Source organism: Tamandua tetradactyla, chromosome X, assembly GCF_023851605.1.
Source record: "Tamandua tetradactyla isolate mTamTet1 chromosome X, mTamTet1.pri, whole genome shotgun sequence".
In the NCBI taxonomy this organism is placed as follows: Eukaryota; Metazoa; Chordata; class Mammalia; order Pilosa; family Myrmecophagidae; genus Tamandua; species Tamandua tetradactyla.
In genome coordinates this window covers 141,625,101-141,650,256 of record NC_135353.1, presented here as the reverse complement: position 1 = coordinate 141,650,256, position 25,156 = coordinate 141,625,101, and the positions used below count along the sequence as shown (strand labels likewise).

Genomic DNA, 25,156 nt, shown 5'->3' with positions numbered 1-25,156 from the left:
TGGCCCAGACACGCAGACTTCCAGTATAAGGAAAGATCCTAGACTTTTCAAAGGGGAAAGTGGGTAGTAAGCCCTTGGGGTAGCAAGATCACAAAATTGTAAGGCCAGCAGCTCCTTAGATGCTTAAAGTATCATCCTTAAACATCACTTCCAGCTAGGTTTTTTGATGGGAATAGAGAGCAGATATGAGTCTGCTCTACAATACGATGAAAGCCCGGTGAGCGCTGATTGAGAAAAGTAGACATGCTTTGGATACAGAATGAGCAGCTCGTTATTAACATGCTGTTAGGAAAATTGAGATGCTTGACAGGCTTGACCAGATAAAGATTTTCCCAGTCTCACAGAGGGGTGGGCTGTGCATGAGAATTAGAATTCCTCATAAAGTTCCTGGTGCCTGCCCATGTCAAAAAGAAAAAAAAAGAATTCCTCATGAAGGAGCTCTGGATGTACGGAAGCATCATGATGAGTCTCCATCCCCATGATCTGTGTGTGCACAGTACAGCATGAGCCTTCTGTTACTCATAATAGATAAAATACAGATCTTTGCAATTGGTTTGAACTTCTGTAAACGAGATTCGGTTCAAGGTTAGGCCAACAATAACCTCAGTCTCGTTTGCATGATACTTTTTTAAAGAATCAGAAGCACACTTTTTTAAAGAATCACCCCTTAACCATGCCATTTCATGTAGTCCTTGGTATGTAAGTGCACTCAGGGGAGTGAGTCTTGCAGGTGAAGGACATACATTTTGCGTGCTGGTCAAGTGGCCAGAGAAATGCTGCTTTACATCAAGAAGGGGCTGATCCTTACCTCAACCACTGCACAGCAGGTGTTAAGAGTTATCCACTTAGCAGTGTGTCACAGTCATTTTGATTGGGTGCAAACTTGCTTCCTGCTCAGCTTTCTAAAAACTCGCTTGAAACCAGCCAGACTTATCATCTGCAGTAGGTATTTTGTATACCAAATTTTAAATGTTTGTTGAGGTTGAAGAGACAAATTTATTATTACCTAAGTACAGTTTGCTTTTTAAAACAACCTGGAAATATTACTGACTTTAAAAGATCAGTAATTTAATATCTAAACCTAAAAGGAACCTCTCTGACATCAGTAGAATATCATGTAGCTTATCAGTTCTTGGTAACTTTAGAAGAGCTAATACAATAGGAGGCAGAACTAAAAAAAGAATAAGAAGTTGAGAACTTATATAACCACAGAAAAGGAGACAGTAAAACGACAAGGAGATTACTAAAAATATAGAATATTTTCCAAGTAAAAATATATGTCCGGACTAATTTGGAAATAATGATAGCTTAGATTCCTCTCTTCTCTAATAAGATAAAGTTACTCCTGTCCTGAAATTTATTCCACCTTTCCCAGAATTACTTCTTCTACCAGAACTGCAATTACACAATTCTCTTAATCTTTTACTTTTCAAAATTAATGGAAACCTAAATTGGGAATTAGGTTGCATTTAATTTCCAGTTCAGCATTTTTATCTTTGGAAATAGCCTAGCGATGGGCAAGGTGCAGCTGAAAGCTTCAACGACAGCAAACCAAAAAGGAGAAAACTGTCAGCTTTGACATATACACTGGTGGTTTGGCTTCCAGCAAAGCTTTGTCCATTATGCTCTTTCTCTTGTTCTTCTTTCCCTCCAGCTTTTTTCTTACTTTCAGAACTCTAAAATGCTAATAATTCTACTTCAGGAAACATATTTCACATCATCCCTATAAAACCAAATGAAAAACATTAAGACTATGGATCCTCATAGAAACTGCTCTTTATCTTACCAGAAGATTTTATTTGATGTATAATTTTATATACATATTTCATTATGTACTTTTTTAAACTAGAAATATTTTACAGCCTCATCATGTACAATAAAAGCCTAACGTATTCTCAAGCAACATTGCCATTTGTGGTGTTACTTGAATGATGCATAATTAATAAATTTCAAGAGGAGAGACTGATGTGAGCAGATTCCTATGGTTTTGGTGAGATTCTGCATCCCACACAAGACAATGTACTTGGAAGAGTGTATATTATATGCACATATACATTATATATATATATATATATATATATACATACACACATACACATCTTTACATATATATACACACACACGCACGTGCATACACATAGAATGCCTACAGATCATTCAGATTATAGCCTAAAGTGCAAGGGTCAAAGGGCCATCCATCTATATTGAGCCCTGAATCATGTCTCCTACCAAAGGAATGTTCAAGTACCAACCCCTGGCCCAGTGGGTGTGAACCCTTTAGAAACAGGCTCAAATAGGAACTTTGAAGATATTATTAGTTAACATGTGCCAAACTGGATGAGGGTGGGCCGTTATCCAATATGGCCTAAATCCTTGTAAGCAAAGGAAATCGGACCAGAAACTGAAAAGCAATGGGAAGCAGACAGAAGTTGGAATTCAACAGAACCCAGAGGAGAAAGGAGAAGACACCACCATGTGATGTCGCACCACACGTGATGCGAAAGCCAAACACCAAGGATCATTGGCAGCCAGGCCCCCCAAATGTCACAAGTCTTCAGGGAGAAAGTATTATCTTGCTGACTTCTAGACTTTGGACTTCTCCCTAGCCTCAAAGCCATGAGCCAATAAATTCCCCTTGTTTAAATCGACCCATTATATGGTATTTGTTTTAGCAGCTAGCACACTAAAAAAATGTATTTGGTCATTGACAGAGCCATGTGTGTGGGTGTGTATGTTACAAATGGCATCAGTTATAATAATTCAAAGGTGAAATTACATGTATGTTAGAAAATTTTACTCATATGATTTTCAGTATACTCAAACCTAACACGATGCCTGGAGAACATTACATGTTCTCAACATTAAGTCAATGAATGAGGCAAAGACAAATATAATCAAATGAATAGCAAAGACAAGCATTGCATTTACTTTAATTTCAGTGTTATTTGATTATAATACTTGACAAATTTTATTTATTTCTAATAGTTAAAATAATTTGATAAGTAGTTTTGGCCTGGTAATTTATCCTTTGCTATGATCTCTCAGCTCTAATTTGTTCAAACTTTCATATCCCTTTCTTCCCAGAGGTTAATCTTACAAGTCTAATTGAGGATACATTTGTATCTCTGAATTTTCACATGGATCTTGTTAAAGATCTTGTTAAGGATAGGGTCTCTGAACTACTTGCCCAAAAGGTAAAGCCAAAATTGGAATCCAAATCAGTCTAATTCCAAAACATAGGTCTTTTCATCAAACTATGTCATCTCCAAGAACCTTTCTTAATTCTCATTAATCCTGCCAACCTACCTAATATGTTATTAGTAGTCTGAACATGAGATAAATGCCACCTGTGGATAAGTGAGGCATTTAGGACTTGGGTTGCAGCAAAGCCCTCAGTTTGGAAAATCCAGTTTGCTCAGCACCCACCTGATAATATTAGATATTAGATGCTTTGTGGAAAATAGACTAGTAGAGATTCATTAGGGGAGTAAATGTTTGAAGAAAAGATGAAGCTTGTTTGAGTAAGGGAAAATCCTTATTCTTTTGATCCACCCACTGAAGTCAAACAATTACAATATGGCTAATTCTTAAATATATAATTATGTTTCCTTTAATTAATTAATTATATTGGGTTAAGATTATCCTCTGATTGATTAGTCTCTGTGTGTGTATTTATGTATATGTATGTGTGTATATGTGTGTGTGTGAGTATATATATTTATATTGCTTTTAGTTACTCAAATCATATTTATTTGGGGGGATATGGTGTGAAATATACTTTTACCGACAAGATGGGTGTGACAGTGGTTTATGCATACATCAGGGCAATTTGAATTTCTTCATTTTAATAGCTTACTTTAGATGTTTGCAAACTAAAGAGCTTCATTTATATCCATGAAGAATATTGGGTTCTCAATCTGCAAATGTTTAAATATCCTTTTAAAATGAGTATGTATGAATGATTTTATCCAAAGTACTCTTAGAACAGTCACTATCATATTTTAAACAGCAGTCTGGATTTCTGGAATTTTCCAAGAGCAACCAACAAATACCTTCTCTTACTGACACTGACCAAGAGTCTCTAAATTTTCTTGCTTATGTAACTCCTAAAAAAGTGTTTAAATCTCATTAGCCCCTTGCAGATTTTTAAATCTGCTTCTAAAAGTTCTCATTCTTAGTTAAATGATCACAAAGGATACAATTTGAGACATGTTGTAAATACAGATATTTTAAAATATAAGATATATGCTTATGCTTAAAAGATTTTATTGATAACCTGTCATATTTTTCTGCAATAATATGAATACACATTGAATTTTTCTGTCACCAGACTCTGTATTAAAAAAATTCTGATTGAGTGATCAAAATTATTTATAGTGTATGATTGCCCAAAACAACATAAATATATTATAAAGTTTGATAAATAATAAATACTAAATTAAGAATTGTATTGAAAATACACCTCTTAATGAGATGGATGAGGGTTTAACAATTAATTTATGCACTTACAGGAGAATACAAATTATTTCTGGAATTGGAAAGGTTTCAGCATCAATCCTATTGCTATTTTTCATTTTCATAGATATAAATGCTGATAAATCTTTTTTGAATAAGTGAGTAGAAGGAATTTTATTATAGTGATGCTGCTTAATTCTTTGAACCTCTTCTATGTCATGTGCTAAAATTAAATGGTGATCAATCATCAAAACTTATTTTAAAAGGAGGTTTTCTTGTTTTGTGTTTTGTTTTTGGCATGGGCAGGTTCAGGGAATCAAACCTGGGTCTCTGGCATGACACGCCCAAATTCTAACACTGAGCTACCCTTGCACCGCCCAAAACTATTTTTAATGATCTATAAGGTAACCACCTCATGAGTTTGAAGAGCTGAATATATGTTCCTTTGATACTACCTGTACCTACATACCCCTTGGAAAGTCCCCAAGTACCCCCATGGCACGCGTGTCTGCTTGAGGACAGCTGTTTTAAGAAATTGTGAGTCACTGCCTATAGGAAGAAATAAACATAAACTGGCCTATCAGAATCACCTGAGAACTTCTTCAGCTGTATCTTGCAACTACACGTTTGTGCGTTAACTAAAGACAATGATCTTATTGATATTTACGCAAAAATTGTGATTCCGTATTTCCACGTTCTTAGCCTTCTAGCCTTTGGATTCCTTTCTTTGAACAGTAAGAAAAGTCAGCAGTAGGAGGTGGTCCCAGGTAACAGAGAATCACTAGACCAGAAAACACCTGGCCTGGGATTTAAGTTCAGAATAAGTGGTAACTAACTGTCTTTGTAGCCTTAAGCAAGTTTCTGACCCTCCCTAACTTTTTTTTTTTATTCCTTTGTATGCTGTACGGTGGGGGTCACATTTCATTCTTTTTCCATGTGAGTATTCCCTTACTGCAGCACATTTGTTGAATTTTTATTTGTTTGTTTCATTTGTTTGTTTGGGAGGTACATGGGCTGGGAATCAAACCTGGGTCTCCCGCATGACAGACAAGAATTCTGCCACTGAAACACCCACGCACCCCCAACCTCTAAAGTTTCTTCTCAAGGGTTCTCAGTCTGGCTATGCCTTAGCCTCATCCAAAGAGCCTTAAGGAAATACTGACGTCCAACTTCCACTCCCAGCTCCCAGCCTGGGTGAAGTCTGGACACAAGTGTTTCTTTATTCTTTTTTTTTTTTTTTTTTTTGATTTTTGAATACATTTATTGTTCCCCCATAGGGGGTGCACCGTTCCTGGAAGTACTACAATACCAGGTCGATGCGTGGAGTGGACGGAGCAAGCTCCTATTCCATCTCCCAACTCCAAAAATCCATTTAATATATTGTCCTCGGATAGAGGACGTATCAGATATTAAACTGATAAGAACAGATACTACACTTGATCTTAGCCAAAAGGCCGAGAAGCCATGTTTCTTTATTCTTTAGAGCTCTCTGCTGAATCCCAAAGTGAAGGCAACATTGTAAAAGTCAAGGTTAGAATCATCATCTAACAGAATCCTTTCAACAATATATAATTTGAAGCTATCATGAGCATTTTACAAGTTTTTGTGATAAGATATTTACATGTTATTGTCTAAAATGTTGAATGCTACCAGAAGAAAATAAACATTTTTATCAGTCATCATTGATATGAAAATGATGTGCTAGAGAAGGCAATTGTGTCTACAAAAGCTTTGTTTTTGTTTGGACTGAATGTTTAGCCCAGAATCATCCACAAATGTATGTAGCTAATAACATTGCTTTCTGCTCTTAATTTAACATTCTACACAACGGAATGCATCCCTTCATGTGGAGAGTCAAAAGTGAGGTAAGGTTGCACAATTTTCCTTTATCTGTCTTTCAGAGATCTTGAAAATTAGTAATAGATGATTAGTTCTACTCAGTACACATACTAAAGTCTGTTGCTTCTTACTCAAGAAAAAAAATTCAGAAGGAAAGTAAATCAATTACTTACTGAGATCTAAAATAATTGAGCTAACCCAAAAAGGAAAACTCCCCCTTGAGATAAATATGTTTTTAAAAAATATATTAAGAGGTGCGTTCTAACATGCCACAATGTTTCTATTTTTTACTTTTTTGCATTACTCCAGCATTCATAATGAAGGAAGACTACTTTATAGATAAGTGTATTCTGCTCTCTTTTCTAAATGTATGTGTCCTGGCACTTGTGTCAGGTAATTTAATTCATAGTTTGTGTCTATTTGACCTGATGCATTATGGACTACTAGGCTGAGTCTGCATTTTCAATTCATCTCTTAATTTATAAGTAAACATCAATAATTAACTCTAAACATTGAACTAAAAAAAATCTTAGCCAGAAGCGCTGCCAAATAAATTATTTCCCTATTTATTTTTCCTAAATACAATAAAATGCCCTGATGAGGAATAACTAGCAATTTTTATTTTACTTTTTCCATTTGATTTGATCATTTTATTGTGAATTCCATAGGGGTGATGGATGATCTGTATCTATGGATTGGGATTTGTGTGTTGGGGTGATTTTTATTGAATGCTGGAATATTGCTTTGCTAACATTTCATTTCTTTATGCATATTATTAGCTTGATACTGAATAATTGTTCCAATCTGGATAGCTGATCTCTTTTCTCCTGAAGTAAATACAGAGACCAACCATGGGCTTTTTATGATTGGGGTAATTTCCAGGAGAGAGGGCATAAAGGAAATCCATAATATAGAAACAAAGCAAACACAACACCAACTTATGAGGCTAGGGAAAATACAGGTAGACTTGGTCGAGATGGTTTTTAGAGAATGAATCTTAATTTTTCAGCAATCACTAAGGAGAATTGGATACTACTATGAGATTTCTTTTAATTTATTTGTTCAAGTTTTAGCACCAACTGACCCAAAGCATAAGGGACCATATATAGAGAGAAAAAAATTAAAAAAAAAAACAACCACCACCAAAAAACCACTAACCTGAAGCTCTTTTGTAGAACTATGTCACAAATCAATATTTTAGACACTTTGAAGATCATTTCTTTGCTTTTCAACCTTCCTACTTCGGAGACAGGGGATATATATGCTTATTTTCTCCCTGTTACTAAAATAAATCACTTCCAATTTGGCACCTCTTTTACAGAAGGGCTCACTGAAATGTCAATTTTTATAATTGATCAGAACCATACTCATGGGGGGAAAGAAGAAGAAACAAGAATAGGGTTGTCATTCAGGGTCATTTCATACATATTTATATCAAAGGAAAGCATGACAGTTTTTGCACTTTATTTCTTAAAACCATTCCCCTCCCCACCTCACCCCCCAGGAAGTTTGAGTCAGGGGTGATCCAGCTGGGAAAACTTTCTCCATGAAAGGATTTACACAAGTTTAAAAAAGAGATACATTTGTATGTAAACATTATTCCAGAACATTGTTCTCTCAAGGGTAGTAAATGCATCCAAATTCGGTTTCTGCTTTGCAAACAGAAATATGAAACTTATGGGAAAATTTAAGCACAGTATGTTATCAATGAATTAAAATCCGTTTTGTATAAAATCTCTATGGAGCAAAGAAATCCTGCTTGTTTACAAAAGGCAATTTAAAATGTTTCAACCCCCAAAATAAAAGTTTTAAAAAACTGAAGAAGCAGATGTTCTTTTTTTCTTTCAATTTTCAATTAAGCACAATTGAGTTTCTGAGAAGAGAGGGGTAAATGGCATAAACTGGATGCACAAACACAATTTTTAAATTAAAATTTGCCACCAAATATAAACACTTTCTCACAATGTTCTAGGAGTTGTAGGCAAGTGAAAAGATGTTATTTCTTTGACAATTGCAATATAATAAAGGACACAGATTGGAATCGCATGCGTATTTCCCACTGGGTGGCAAACAGTCCTATCAAAAGATAGATAATGTAAACTGAAAACAAGCATAATATTTGTAATATTTAAATGTTATTTGCACTTATTACTAGTGGAGATTATGTACTATACTCAGAGGCCATTTGTTAGTCTTTTATAGTGAAATGACTTCATAGCCTCTTTGATTAAGTACTATTAACCCCCATTGATAATATATTTTGTATATACTTGTTCTATTATTATTATTATTAATTTGCCTATGGTTTCTTTAGCCATATGGAAGTTTAAGGGTTTTTTGTTGTTATTGTCATTGTTGTTAATTAAATAAATTCCTTAAGCTACTTGGAATTTATTTTTGCATACAGTTTAAGTACAGGGTTTACTTCTTTCCTCATAGGAATAATACTTTACAGAGCCCTCTACACAGAACCACTTATTAAATTTAAAAAAATTTAAAGTAATTAAAATTAAATTAAATAAGTTAGTCATACAGAACTGAAATATCTATTTTATTTAGGCATTTTTCTGGACTCTCTTAGTTTTAGTCCACTGACCCACTTGTCTCGTGCCCTGCCTGTACATTATGGTTTCAATTAAAATAACTTAATAGTATATTTAAAATCTGGAAAGACAAATGCCTCCACAATATGCATCTTTTTTCATAAAGTTCTTGGCAATTTATATACATGTATGCTATTTTCTTGTCCATAAATTTTAAATCATGTTCTTCCATATGAACTTTGAAATTATTTTACCCAGTGCCAAGAATACACCAAAGGCATTCTGATGAGAACTGCATTACATTCAAATGTTAATTTGAAAGTATTGCAACTTTATGATAATAAGCTTTGAATCCAGAACAAAGTATGTCTTTCCATTTATTCAGCTTTTAAGTTTTATGATATTACATATATTTCTATAATTTCCCTCCTATAGGTCCTTCAATTTTCTTGTTAATTTTATTTCTGCTGAATTTATACTTTGTCATTGTGAATGGGATATTTTTAAAAATTTTTTTGGGCATGGGTAGGCACCGGGAATTGAACCCCAGTCTCTGGCATGGCAGGCAAGGACTCTGCCTGCTGAGCCACCATGGCCTGCCCTCCCATTTGAATTTATATATAGTTGTTAACATAAAGACAAGCTAATGATGTTTATATGTTTGTATCATATCCATTCACTTACTGCATTCTTGGATTATCTTAATTTATTTTCCTAATTGAGTCTCTTGGCTTTCCTCATTAAATAACAATTCTTATTCTTTAAAATATATTTAATACTTGCTTTTTTTCCTTTTGACATATTATAGGAGCTAAATCACCAAGAAAATTTGAAGCTTTGTAAAATGAAAAAAAAAGATAATTTTCAATGTTTGATAATGGTATGTATTTATCAGTGGTTGGCAAATAACAGAAAACTTTAGGATTATTTTATATATACAATTTCACTGGAAACACAACCACACTCCCTCATTTATGTATCATCCATGGCTACTTTCATACTACAACAACTGAAACTGAGTAGCTGCAACAGAGAGTATTTGTCCCACAAAGCCTAAAATATTTACTAATTGGCCCATTACAGAAAAAAAAAGAAAAAGAAAAAAATTGCAAAATCCTTCTTCTCTTCCTTCTTCTTTACTAAATTTGAGGCATAATGCTAAGGGATTTTCCCTATACAGACTCATGTAATCCTCAAAAAGAGACTAGGGAATGGGTGGCCTTCCTTGCTCCATTCTACAGATGATAAAACTGAGGCATGAAGAAGCAAGTCACTTGTCAAAGGAAACTTGGCTGGTGTCTGAACCAGGTTTCTAACTTCAAAAGCCTGAATCAGAGCTCACCCTGGTAGATTAGGAGCCTTCTATCTATATTACCACAGCATTAGCACTTCTATTCATTGTTTGGTTATATATTTTCTTGATTAGACTGTAGCCTTGTGAGGGCAGGAGCCATATTCCATTGTTTTATCAATAGTTACTCCTAAAACACACCAGCTTCCTTAGGTGTCATCTCCTTAGAAAGGTTTCTCCCTTGACCAGTGGTTTTTATATGGGGACGCTTTTGCAACTCAAGAGAAATTATGCAAAATCTGGGACAATATTGGTCAGCACAACATTTTTTTGGAGTGGGGGGTGTACCACTGGCATATAATGGGTAGAAGTAGGGGAGGCTGCTAGACATCTTATGGTGCACAGGACAGCTCCTACAACAAAGAATTATCTGTCCATAAATGTCAACAGTGCTGAGGTTGAGAAACATTGCGCCAGATAAACTGGCTTTCTCCAAATCTCAAAGCCACTTACATGGTTAATTATATTGTTTGTTCATGTCTGTACCTCCCTTTCATTGCAGGTTGATTTTCACCTTTAGACTGAAAACTCCATCAGAGATGACATCTGTTTTGTTTGATGATCTATCTCCTGGGCTTGTACAATAACTGACATACAGTAGCTACTCACTAAAGTTTTAACTGAATGAGTGAATAGCGGACAACTCATTTAAGGTTTTAGAGTGGATGCCTGGGACTGTCAATGTGTGGGAACTTTATTTCTACTGAAATAAAATACTTTGTCAGGTGTTAGTAAAGGTTATTGATGGTTCTGGTTAGTAATATTTAAAATATTTGATGTGTACTTACAGAGAAAGAGTCATAACCTCTTTAAGAGATATTTTAGATCATCATAAAAAAAATCAAAGTATGCCTCTTGTTAAGTAAAATAAAATGGCCAACTGCATTGTATGTTGCCTAGAGAAGAGCCCTTTTCCTGAGAAGGACTTTTCCAGAAGATCCAAACAATTGACCCTCAGGGGTTTTCCTAGAAAACACACCCTACAGGGTTGCTGATAAACTAGATTAGGTCCAGCAGAGATACCTCATCAGAAAGGAGAAACTTTATTCTTGGATTATCATACTAATCAATAGCTTTCTTTTTCCCATTTTGTAAAATGGAAACTTAATGTCAACCAATCAGAACATTTCCTCACTTGCTTCTCTGTTTGCCATTTTTGAGCTTCCCCTGTATCAACGTCCTCTTTTCAGTCCCTGGAGGGAGCTCCTCCTCCATTTTCACAATGGGATGCTGACTGATTCACAAATCTCTCAATAAAGCTGCAAGATCCTAAATTGCATGAAAAGTTTTTCTTTTATCACTTCTACATGAATATGCCCTGAGGTACCGATGGCAAAAGATGAGCTGGGAAGTAGAACACTCTGAAACTTCAGTTTTTGTTACTTTTGTTGTGTGTTGGTGTTAAAGCTTTTTAACTGGATGACCGATTTTCTCTAATAGATAGGGCTGCCTGTAGGCAACATCTGCCTGAAATATCCAGCTGGCTTCTGGTCTACCTTCCTTCCTTCTCTCACCTTTTAGCACATCCTGCTATCTTCATCCTGTTTCTCTGGGTCCCATCTTCAGCCTTGCATCTCTCTTCTTGGGATAAGAATACTCCAGAGAATTACAGACTTTTAGACTAGGACAGGATTTTGGAGGTCGCCTCTCCTAATTACCCAGCTGATTTCTGAAATCTGCTTTTACAATACCCAGCTCCCAACTTGCAATCACCTTGCCTAAATTCCTGTTAAGTGCTAGAAAACACAGTATTCCCTGAGGCACCTAACTCCTTTTGAAAGTACTGACAATTAGAGGTCATCTTTTTCATTGAGTCAAAATTTGTTCACCTCCCTGGGGTTTCAGTTCTAAGGTTTTGGATTTTTTGTACCTCATTGGGGCTCTTCAGAACAAGATGAAACTCTTATCTGCATAGCAACTCTGAAGACAGCTGTCATCACAGCCACTCTGCTCTAGGCTACACCTCCCTGATCCCTCACTTAAGAGACTTCAAGGTCTCTCAATCTCTGAACAATGTTCATCTTTTCTTCACCTGGTTTAAAATATCTTGTAAGATTTGGCTGTTCATTCATTCCATTCATTAATTTGGGTGACGGAAATAGGGAAAAACTAAGAGTAAGGACATTGGGTTTCCTTCATGCACTGCCTCAACAAATGTGTCTTGAGCACCTATTCATTGCCAGGCATTATGCTAGGATCCTGGGGTTGCAATTATAGGCAAAAGAAATAGACTCCTTTCCCCTCTTGGAGCTTATATTATACCAGGCAAGAAAGGTACTGATAAAAACACTGACAGCTCAAAGGGAGGTTACAAATGTGATAAGCATGGTGTGAAACTATAAGAGCTTATAATAACGGGGTGGATTCTTGTAGTATTCTCTTACATAACCCTGGATCCCTTTCTCTAAGAGGTTGGTATTATCCCCAAGATACAAAGGAATATCTGCATCATCCTTACTCATGGTGCCTTTGGAAACCATGGTTCCTACCACAAGCCAGGCATGAGAGCCCACCAGGAATATCTGGAAACTAATAAAACATAGGTCTAGCTTAGGGAAGAAGGCTTAATGGCCCTTAAAATAGTCAATATGAAAGGAGCATGGAAAGCTAAACACCTCTTTGAGCATCCTCAAAATAGGCCACAGGAAATATCCACAGCCTCTCCCCTGCCCCAATCAACAGGGACTACACCCAGGTCACTGTTAACTAAACTGTACTTAAATTTAAGTGACAAGTACCTACTTCCAAACCCAGGGAATGCCCTTGAATGTGATTCTCCATTTAAAATATATAAAAGGATTATAGTGTTATAAAGCCAGGATGGCAATATTTCTTTCAGTTTTGTTGTCAAATGGCCCTTAGATTCTCAATATATGTTAACTGGTATGGCCACTTTGGAAATTTTTTCTAGTGAATGTGGGCCATAAAGGTTTTAATGATTATAGATAAAATTTCTCTCATTCCTAGTAATCAAATATATTGCAAGAGGCACTCCCCAAGTTTTTCTGGGAACTGGGTATAGATTTCAGTTTCTAGTATAAGTTTACATAGTAAAAAACACTGTTACTGTTAATTTTTAGGTTTTTTTTTCTGAGTAAACATACATACATTCAAACAATAAACATTCGATACACTAACACTAAATTAAAACAATATTTCTGGACGTTCCAGAAATCTTCCAACATAACTTTATGAATGTCATTTGCAAATTCTTTCACATGTTCGAGTTCTTCTTAACACATCCCTTATATTTGGGGCCTTAATTTGAAAATAAAAGCTTTACAGTTTGACCTCTGCCTGTGTATCGTTCTCAGGTGGACCTGTGTTCAATAAATCAATCCCAAGGGCCAGAAATCAAACAACCATCTAATTTCTTTTTCTCTTTCTAAAACCCAAAATGCTTCAGAAGGAAAATAAGGAAGATAGAAAGCATGTTTGAAGAAAAAAAAAAGAAAGCACGTTTGAGAGTACTTTCTGTATGGTGGTCAACCACACGAAACTCTATGAAAAATATACTTTCACATTGACATCTCAACTTACTCTCTTTAACTTGGCATAAATAGATGGGACTTGGGGGTGGGGAGGGGCCCCTGCATCTCAGGAATTGTATTTAAATATATAAGAAGCTTTCTTTTGTAAACCAGATGTTATTCCCACTTTCCCATTGAGGATACTGAGATCCAGCAACGTGCCCACACATGAATACAGGAATACAGATCATTGGCAGAGATGGGATTCTAAACCAGGTGATCTTACTCTAAAATATATGCTGGCTCCAACACAACACACTGCTTCTTTCTAAAGGCATTGAAAAACTGAAATCTCAAAAACTATTAAAGAGCCTCTGTATACCATGCAACCATCATCACTGAAATTTTTATTATGCCTGAACAAAATGCAGAATTATTACATGTCAATAAAGGCTACAGAATTAAACTCATTTGAATCAAATCTTTTAAAAGAGTTTCAACCATTTACATAATTTTAGTGAAAACATATTTTGTTAACATTGAGGTATAATGCGCATGCAATGAAATGCACAATTCTAAGACTGATGAGTTTTCACAATTGAATACACTCAAGAACTACCACCCAAACATAATATAAAATACTCCTATCATCCCAGGAAGTTCTCCATGCCTCTGTTCAGTTTATTGCAATGCCCCCCCAGATACAACCACTTTATTACTTCTATTAATACAGATTAGTTGTGCTGTTTTCACTTGTGTCTGTGCCTTTTTGCTCAGCATAATATTTTTGAGATTCATTCACATTGCTGCTTTGATCAATAGCTTGTTATTGCTGTGTTGCTGACTACTATGCCATTACTGCTTTAATATGGGAATTGACTTTTGGTGAAGTAGTGAGGAAAGGATGAGGAGGTGGCCTTTTATCTGATAGATGAATGGAATGAAACACCTAGCAATATAAAGAAAAAGGGAAGGGGGCTCAAGGCTGAAGACAACAAAATACGTGAAAAGGCCCTGAGGTAGTCCAGAAAATGACAGACTAGAGAATAAAGAATGGGGAGAGAATGTCTTAAGAAAAGTATGGAAAAACAGGAATAGAGTACATTCAGTGAATTTAGCAACTCGGTACCTTCTAAGGCATCATAAAGTGTTTGGAGTTCATTCTAACTGCTTGGGAAGCTCGTGAAGGGCTTTAAGCATGGACACATCCATATCTCTCTGACATTTTGAGATCACTTTTATTGCTATATTGGATTGGATTGGAAGAGACCAAGAACAGCAATAGCAACAGGTTGTGGCCTACTCTGGCAAGTGGACCATGATGACCTAGTCCAAGATAATGGTGATGCAGACAAAAGAAAAGGAAATTCAAGATGAATTTAGAAGAGAGATTACAGTACATTACTTCCTATGGATTCAATATATAGAGGGACGGTGTGGCAGCCCAATGGCCAGGCTCCCTCCTGTAAGCCCATAACAAACCTACTTTAGCCAAGGACAAAGGTCAAGAAAGTAAACAATCTCCCTAGAGGGGGAAGAATGTAACCATGGATGTAAAAAATGGCTGACTATACACTTTAGTCGCAAATACTAACCTTAGTAAACACCAGGTCTTTGGCACCTTTAATGATCATACTAGAGACCTGATGTCCTCTTTGTTCTGAAATGATATATTGTCTGTGCATTTCTGTTCCCTTTACAGAGCACTGACTTCCGGAACGGTTGCCACTGGAAAAATCTCCTTTACACAGTCCTGATAAACTTCAGCTCTGCTTCTGTGCCTGGCGTGTTTTCAGTTTCCCTGAAGCCCCTGCCCATACCCTGCAAGAACTGGGCCTGGGCCAGAACACAGGAAAATGAAGGAATCTGTATACAAAACAACCTGACTGCATACTAACCTAGTAGATGAGAAGATGCTGATGTAGAGTAGATGGGTATGTTAGTTTGCAAGCTGACGGAATGCAGAACTGGAACAGCTTTTATAAAGGGGGAATTTAATGTTACAAGTTTACAGTTCTAAGCCTATAAAACTGTCAAAACTAAAGCATCCAGGGAAAGATACCTTAAATCAAGGAAGGTCAGTGGGTCAGGAACACCTTTGTTAGCTGGGTAGTCACGTGGCTGACATCTGCTGGTCCTTTGCTGGGCTCTATTGCTTTCAGCTTCTGTCCCTGTGGGGGTTCCTCACTTTGCTTCTCCAGGGCTGGCTTTTATCTCCTGGTTTTCCTTGGCTCTCTCCAGGTTCTGGCTTGCTTAACATCTCTTGGCAACATCTACTGGGCTCTAAGCATCTCTAAACACCCATGTCTCTGGTCTCCAAGTATTGGCATCTGTGTCGACTCTGCTCTGAAGTTTCCATTGGCTCTATCATTTCTGTTGTTTCTGACTCTCTCCAAAATGCTTCCTCTTTTACAGAATTCCAGTAAGCTAATCAAGCCCACCTGGAATGGGTGGAGGCACATCTTCATCTAATCAAAACGCCACACCCACAATCGGGCACGCCACAACTCCATGGAGATAATCTAATCAAAAGATGCCAACATACAGTATTGAGAACAGGACTAAAAGAAATGGGTGCTCCCACAAGATTGGATCAGGATTAAACCATGGCTTTTCTGGGGTACCTAATACTTTCAAACTAACACAATGCGGGTTGTGGCAGAGGAGAAGTTTTCAGGAAAATGTAAAAGCTGCCTGTGTGGTAGCCAAAAATGGGATCATACAGTCAGATGGATCTGCAGGTCTGACATACAGAGAAATCTGGGCTGGAGAAATAAATTGAGGAGTCATCAGACTGGTGGTGTTTAAGTACATCCAAGTTGATGGTGTCACCTAGGAGAAGAGAATGCAGCTCTAGGAACCCCATAGATGAGAGATATGATCTTAAAATATGGTACACACACCCCAGAGGGATACAAGATAATTCAGTGGGGTATAAGAGGAATATATTAGCGCTCATTATTATTTATTTGTATTTATACTTATCGATTTCTAGTTCTGCATATGCTTGACAAGTTTATTTAAACATACTCATAATGCAATGTATAAATTCATTTATAAGGAAAAAAGTCTGCTTTTTTTCTGATAGGGAAACTTGATCCAAAGTTTGAAGGTTACTGCCTTAGAGGTCAAGGAGAGAAACAGGAGTTTAGGAGAAGTGAGTGAGAAGGCGCAGCCATTGAGGTAGGCTAAAAGCCAGCAAGTGGTATCATGGAAGCCGGGAGAAGTTATTGTTTTAAGAAGAAAGAGGGAATCCATTACCTGGTCCCTCTATCTGTGTAGTTGTGGGAAACACAAATGTCCTGTTCCAAATGCCAAACTTGGCTGGCAATGGATTGGGGACTGTGTGATCTACCATCTGTAAGGTCATCACAGGAACTACTTGGAAATCTCTGCCTCCGCATTCATGCACTCAAGTCTACTTCTTCTGACAGTCTCTGGTTAAGGTGTTTCATATGAACATTTGCCTGTGTCTTTCACAACCTCACATTTACATTTGAAAGTATGCCATGAAACCATTAGGTCACTCATCAGATTTCAAATGTTACAGAAAACTATCTTGAAAAAAAGAAAGAGAGAGAGGGGGAAAAAAAAGTGCCTTTCAGGTACATTTCCAGTCCTAAACAATGTAAAATGTTGCTAAGTATGGCAGCTAGCCATTAATGCTGTCTTTCAGTTCTGTAATGTAAAGAAATAATAGGCTTATGACAACGTGGGTAATACTTTTAAGCTTCTACATTATTGTTCCAGATATGAAAGAAATTTCACCCCACAGTGGTTCTCCCTTTTCCGTGAGTTTTTTAAAAACAGCGTTGGCCTTGCAGAAAGAAAACTTGGTTCCAAGTGTCAGCCCTAAAGCTTTCTGAGCTTTTGACTTTTACAAGCCATTTAACTAGAGAAAGAATATAAACAGTAAAGAGCTATACAAAAATGTAAAGCATTGGCATTATATGTTCAAACAGATATAGCATGGGAAAAAGAACCGAATACTCCATATGTCGTTCAGATCAGGTTTCACCATCATTATGGAGTCTACATTTAACTATGCATGGCTGGCTAATTAAGTTGCCTTCGTTATTTCTTATGCAACATGTCCACTTATCAATCTGTTGATCACGTTGCAAAGGAGAAGGGTTTCAATCAGCCATGCACATATTTACATAGTCTCAGGATCATGACATAAAAGAATCCATAAAACAGAGGACTTAAAATTTTAGTGAATGAGATGTAATCCTCCCTTTCTCACGTAATTGTTTTGTCATCGCCTCTACCATCTGGGATGGAATACTATCATTTTCAGTTGACACACATGGTGTTAGCTTATACTGGGGTCTCCTCTCTCTCTCTCTGTCTCTCTTTGTTTAAGAAAACATTCCCCCTCCTTTAATCCCATATAGATTATTGTAATGCCTGGAATCATCCTAGAGTATATTAACCAGATAATCAAAGAGTATTGGCAAAGTCCCCTGAGGGAGGGGAGAAACACTATGGAACTATTAAACCTTACCATCAGGGAATTCCCTGATACTGGGTCAAACTTTAGGGATATCCAAATCAATAGACCATGCCCTCGATCAGGAGGCTTACTCTTATGAAGCTTATGTAGGTATCAGAGAAGCTTAGACCACCTATAGGCATGCCTAAGAGTTACTTCTGGACGACCTCCATTGTTGCTCAGATGTGGCCTCAGTCTCTCTAAGCCCGACTCTGCAAGTGAAATCATTGCCCTCCCCACTATGTGGGACATGATATCCAGGGGTGAAAGCCTCCCTGGCAATGTGGGAGATGACTCCCAGGGATGAATCCAGACCTGGCACCATGGAATCAACAATTCCATTCTAACCAAAAGGGGGAAAAGAAGTGTAATTAATAAAGTATCAGTGGCAGAGAGAGTTCAAATAGAGTCGAGAGGCTATTCTGGAGATGACTCTTGCGCAAACTTCAGGTAGACCTTGTTACCTATCATAACCTGCCAACCCCCAACCAGGACCATTCCAGCCAATCTTAAAGAACACCTAGGACAATATATAAAATTCCACAACGGTTCCAGGCAGTAGAGTTACTTTCCAGAAACCTACAACCTCCAGATAGGTCCCTGGTCCAGAGAAGTCCTGAAACCTAGCCCTGCCTCTCTAGCATGTCAGATAGTTCCATCTCCCTACCCCATATTAGTGACAGACCCTTCCAATGTCAAACATTTAGAATTGCCATAGCCCAAACAACCCCAAAGAGCAGTATGGAAAGATCGAAGGTGATGGTGGAATTATACATAGAAGATAGGCGTTAACAAATAAATATGAATGCTGAATCATTAAATTGATATCTCTTTTAGTCTCTAGTATTTTAGAGCAGTTAGAAGTAAAAAGCTAAAATTGTGAAATTGTAATCCATGTCAAAGTCTGAAATATGTTCTTCAACTAATTGTAGTGCTGCGCTTGGAAATGTATAGTTTTTTTGTATATATGTTATTGTTCACAAAAAAAGAAGGAAAAAAAGTCGATTGTGATGATAAAATGTGTTTAAGCTCTCTAGCCTCCTATATTCTGGAGCAGCTAGAAGGCAAAATATGAGAGGATAGTATGGTAGTCATGACAGACTCTGCAATCTATCCTGTAACCACTTCTTGAAGACTGCTTTGAAAACCACTGCTTTTTTTTTATTTCTTTGCTTTGTATATATGTTATATTATACAATAAAAAAGTTTAAAAAAAAAAACTACATGGGAAAAATGGGGGGATATGAAAAGTATAAAAAAGCTAAATCCCCAGTTATTATAACTGTAAATAAAGTATTTGTAAAATTAATCAGTTAAAAAAAAGACAACAGCCCCCTACAGAATTATTTGAAATTTTTTAAATTATGTTTCCATGAGGTTTTGCATTTACTGGTCCATTTAGGTATTTTAGATTTAAGATATAGTTGGTTCTCTTAGATGAACAAATGAATTTCAGGGGCATAATACCTTACAAATTTGTATTTAAAATATTAATTTTTTTCTTTCTGTAAAAATTAATAATTTACTTAGATCTTAATCCTTTGAAAGAGGACAACACCTCATCGTTTCCCATGAAAAGCAGCCAGTCTTCCCCTTAATTCGACTAAATGCCTTTTTGGCTTATTTTTGCAGCGGCAAGTGAGAACAGGTAGGGTATGTAAGCTCTAAAGAACTGATTTTTCAATTATATTTCAAAATATTTGCCATTTTAGACTTCAGAGAAACCAGAAGGGACCTGCTTGATTCAATTTTTAAGGGCTGATGGGTTGGAAAACAGCAGAGGAAGCATTTCTTTAAAGAGACGTGAAAAACACATTCTTTTTTTTTTTTTTACATTATTTCTTAGAAAGTGTAATCAGTATATAATCACGTACCAGTTTTGTGTCTAATCAGACATCCTCATAATTAGGAGGCCAGTTTGGAAAAAGGTCCCAGGTAAAGAATAAGAGAAACTGGAATCAACATATCACTAAGGAAAACCACTTTTGCAGAAGAAACATACTCTCCTGGTGACTTCTCATTTTGCTCCACTCAGATGATCTGGGCAGAAATCAAGAAGGATTGACAGTGGTATGTCAAAAGGCAAAGAAAACACTAGCATAATGCATAGAGGCCAACCCATAAAGTGTATGCTAACTGGTCCAGAGGGAAGGAGCTCTTGACTTGGCGACTCAGCAGAGAAGGTCTGTGCACTAATGTGTGGAGCCTAAGGACACTTAATTGCTATATTCAGCTTGCTCTAGTGTGAACCAGGGCTGGTATTCAAGAACTCTCATGGGAGAGGTAATGTAGATGGGAAAAACTACGTCCTTATTTTTATCAACCTTTGCCTTCAAACAAACATTTCCTTCTATTGTTGACGTAGGCAACAAACCACAGCAGCATTGGCAGTAGCTGTGGTTTTTACAGAGAGAAATCAAGTGTGTTTATATTGCAGCACAGTTGATGTAGCTTTCCTGAAATATTGTTTAGCTCATTGCTACTTTGAAAGTGGAGTACTTATTAGGCATGCTGTTAGAGCCTATTGCTTAATATATTAATAAAGAGGCACGTATAGTACCATATCATAATGATAAAATTCATTTTTACAACAGTGTACAAATGGTGTTATTTGGAGTCCTCTACATTTATGTTCTGCTTTTGAGAAGCATGATTCTGAGGACTCCATGGATTGCACCACACTGCTAAAGGGTGCATGGCTTACAAAGTAAAGAATCCCTGTTCTGAATCCATTTTGAGTAGGCCTCTATGGGGGCCACCAGTTTCTGGTCTCTGGGAAATGTTTATAGGGCCTCCACTGTTTGAATCTCCCACTGCATTATAGTGCGGTAGACATCTGGCATTCATTGGGCCAAAAACTGGGGTAGAGAACTGAACCTATGCAGGTCTGTCTATGTTCTCCCATTGCTGAGGTTTCCCAAACTGCCCTGATTCTCATCCTTCCTTCTTGTTTATGTCTTCCTTGGATGGATTCCATTCAATTAGTAGGCTCCTTCCAATAGACTGCACCCACCAACCTTTCTTTACCTAAGCTAGACCAAAGAAGTTTATTTCACTTGCAAGGAGAAGAACTGTATCTGATAAGCCGTGCATTAATGCACATGTCCCTATTCATCTTGGATTCCCTGGCACCAACCTGGCACATAGTAGGAGAAATAAATCATTGATGAACGAAATTGATAGAGAAGGTGATGACTCACGGTTCTTGCAGCTCTAAAATCCTGTAAATCTATAAATGTTCTTCCTAAGTATAATTGAATTTTAAACTACTGTTAAGGAAACTTACAGGCATTTGTATGATAACCAGGCAACCCATATTATATAGAAGCCAAGAGCCCTCACTTTTGGATTCGAATATATGCAACTGGAATTCAAGTTTCTAACAGTTTATAGTCATCCTAACCTATATTTAAAATCCTATTTACTTATAAAAATTTGATTTATATTTTTTCATGGGGATTATAACAAACTAGTAGAATGCTTTAGAGGAACAAGTATTACTTTTAAATGTGTCCTTTCATGTTACTTCCTGGATTAGACACTTATGTTAACTTGTATATTGAAATCTTAAACCTGAACATAACATTTATTTAGATGAAACATGTAGTATTTTTGATTATCACAGAAAACTAGCTTTGCCAAAAGATTTTGTAATGATATATAGAGAGACAAATAATGGAGAGATGTATTTCAGAGGCACCAAATCAACTGCTTTCCATTTATCATCATGGTAGTCACAAACTTGATATATTTGTTAGAGGGATAGATATATTTATTCCTGCAAACATTCATGGCTGTTTCAAATCATAAAAGTTCTTTCATGTGGCTACTGGAAGTGTTCAAATGCTACAATTTCTATACCAAAAAAAGGTACCATTTCATTGTAACAGTGTTGAGACTTTTAACGATACTGTGTCCTAAAAGTATAAGAGTGGGTTTCTGATATATTTTATTTAACATTTAAGGAGTTGTGAACGTTTGAGATATATCAAAAGATGAACATCATTAAGATTTTTTAATATTAGAGAAGTTGTATGTTCACAGAGAAATCATGCATTCAATACAGGGTTCCCATATAGTACCCTAATATTAACACATTGCATTGATGTTCTACATTTGTCATGATTGATAGAGTCACATATTGATAATTGGACTATAACTATAGGCTGTGGTTTAGTAGGTTATACTGTGCTGTGCAGTCCCATGGACTTTTTTTCTAGTAACATATATGCAACTCAACATTTCCCCTTTTAACCACTTTCAAATATATAATTCAGTGCCATTACTTATGTTCACAATATTGTGCTATCACCACTATCCATTACCAAAAGTTTACAATCAACCCAGTAGAAATTGGATAGACTTTAAGCCTTAACTCCCTATTCTCTATTGCCCACACCATCCCTTGATAACCTATATTCTAGATTCTGACTCTATGAGTTTTGCTTATTATAATTATTCTGATCAGGGAGATCATATATTATTTATCCTTTTGTGTCTGGCTTATTTCCATGATGATGCATTCAAGTTTCATCCATGTCATTGCATGTATCAGAACTTTATTGATTTTTAGGGCTGGATAATATTGCGTTACGTTTATATATATTTTGCTTGTCCTTTCATCAGGTGATGACAATTAGGTTGTTTCCATCTTTTCGCAATTGTGAACGACAGTATGAACATAGGTGTGTAAATATCTGTTTGAGTCCTGCTTTTAATTATTTGGGGTATATATGTAGTGGACAGGTGGCTGGGTCATATTGTAGCTCTATGCTTAGCTTTTTGAGGGGCTGCCAAACTCTCCTCCACAGTGGCTGCACCATTTTGCATTTCGACCCTCAAAAAGACATGTGTTCCTGATCTCCACATCCTCTCCAACACTTGTAATTTTCCATTTTTTTAATAGTAGCCATACTGGTGGGTGTGAAATGGTATCTGGTTGTGATTTTAATTTACATTCCCCTAATGGCTAATGATGCTGAACATTTGTTCATGTGTTTTATGGCCATTTTTATATGCTTTTTTAGAGAAATATCAATTTAAGTTTCTTGCTCATTTTTTACTTGGGTTGGTTGTTTGTTATTGAGTTGAAGAATTTCTTTATATATTCTGGATATTAAACCTTGTCAGATATGTGGTTTCCAAATATCTTCTCCCATTATATTGGTTGTTTTACTTTCATGGTAAAGTTCTCTGAGGCGCAAGAGTTTTTAATTTTGATGAGATCCTACCTATCTAAGTTTTCTTTTGTTGCCTGCTTAATTTCCACAAATTTGTGAGTCTTTTCATTTCTCTTTCTGTTATTGATTCCTTGCTTCATTCCACTGTGGTTGGAGAAGATGCATTGTATGATTTCAGTATTTTAAAATTTATTGAGCCTTTTTTTGTGACCTAACATATGGTCTATCCTGGAGAATGATTCATTAGCACCTGAGAAGAATGTGTATTCTGTTGCCGTTGGGTGAAGTCTTCTATATATGTTTGTTAGGTATAGTTGGTTTCAAGTACCATACAAGTCTTGCATTTCCTTACTGATTTTTTGTTTAGGTGATCTATCCATTATTGAAAGTGACATATCAAAATCTTCATCTAGCTGAGAGATTACAAACAGAGTCGAAAGGTTATCCTGGAGGTTATTCGTATGCATTAAATAGATATCACCTTACTAGTCAAGATGTAATGGAGAGGCTGGAGGGAACTGCCTGAAAATGTAGAGCTGTGTTCCAGTAGCCATTTTTCTTGAAGATGATTGTGTAATGATACAGCTTTTGCAAAGTGACTGTGTGATTGTGAAAATCTTGTGTCTGATGCTCCTTTTATCTACTTTATCAACAGATGAATAAAACATATGGAATAAAAATAAATAATAGGGGGAACAAATGTTAAAATAAATTTAGATGGAAATGCTAGTGATCAATGAAAGGGAGGGGTAAGGGGTATGGTATGTATGAATTTATTTTCTGAATAGATGCAAATGTTCCAAGAAATGATCATGATGACGAATATGCAACTGTGTAATAATATTGTGAATTACTTATTATATATGTAGAATGGAATGATCAAAAGTTAAGAATGTTTGCATTTGGTGTTTTTTGGTATTTAAAAATAATAAAAAATTAATTTGAAAATATCCATCTATTTCTCCCTTCAAATTAGTCATTATTTGAGTCACTTAATTTCGGGGTCTGCTTTTAGGTGCATATATTTATAATTGCTATGTATTCTTATTGAATAGTCATTTTATCGGTATATAATGATTGTCCTTATCCCTCATAGCTGTTTTTGACTTAAAGTCAATTTTATTTGATATTAATATAGCTATCCCAGCTCTCTTTTGGTTACCATTTGTATGGTTTATTTTTCCATCTTTTCGCTTTAAACCTACTGTGTGTTTGAATTTAAGGTGATTCTCTTGAATACAACAGATGCTTAGGTCATCCTTTACTACCCATTGTGCTGTTCTTTGACTTTTGACTGGGGAGTTTAATTCACTTGCTTTTTTTTTTCTTTTTTTTCTTTTTTTGCATGGGCAGACACCGGGAATTGAATACAGGTCTCTGGCATGGCAGGTGAGAACTCTGCCACTGGGCCACCGTGGCTCGTCCTCCATTTACTTTTAAAATCACTACAGATAATATAGGACTTTCTTCTGCCATCGTATTATTTAGTCTTTGTATGTCTTATACCATTTTTGCCCCTCAATTCTTCCATTAATGCCTAGTTCCATATTTACTTGATTTCTTGTATTCAACCATACTAAGTCCCTTCTCATTTTTATCCTGATATTTTTTGACATGTTTCCCTTGTGGTTACCATGGAACCACATATACAATTTAACATCCTTAATATTTAGCAATCATATTTGATTTTATGCCAACTTGGCTTCAGTAGCATACACGTGCACTGTTCCTACAACCCTTCCTGCCACCATCTTGTTTTTATACTTATTTCAAATTATATCTTTGCGTATTGTACGTTCAAAAGCAAAGTCTTATCTTTAGTT

The 25,156-nt window shown here is 36.3% G+C and overlaps 1 protein-coding gene, 1 long non-coding RNA gene and 1 other non-coding gene across 11 annotated transcripts in view; 1 reads left to right on the top strand and 2 right to left on the bottom strand.

Annotated features, from left to right (window-relative positions):
* The window catches only part of DMD (dystrophin), a 2,428,671-nt gene that overhangs the window by 1,036,323 nt on the left and 1,367,192 nt on the right, over positions 1-25,156 (bottom strand). The window lies entirely within an intron of this gene.
* Positions 5,731-5,921, bottom strand: LOC143672344 (U2 spliceosomal RNA). The gene has a single exon (XR_013169799.1). It is a non-coding gene; the product is annotated as a U2 spliceosomal RNA (small nuclear RNA).
* Positions 6,191-10,929, top strand: LOC143670373 (uncharacterized). Its single transcript, XR_013169340.1, has 3 exons — positions 6,191-6,320; positions 9,646-9,717; positions 10,691-10,929. It is a non-coding gene; the product is annotated as an uncharacterized LOC143670373 (long non-coding RNA).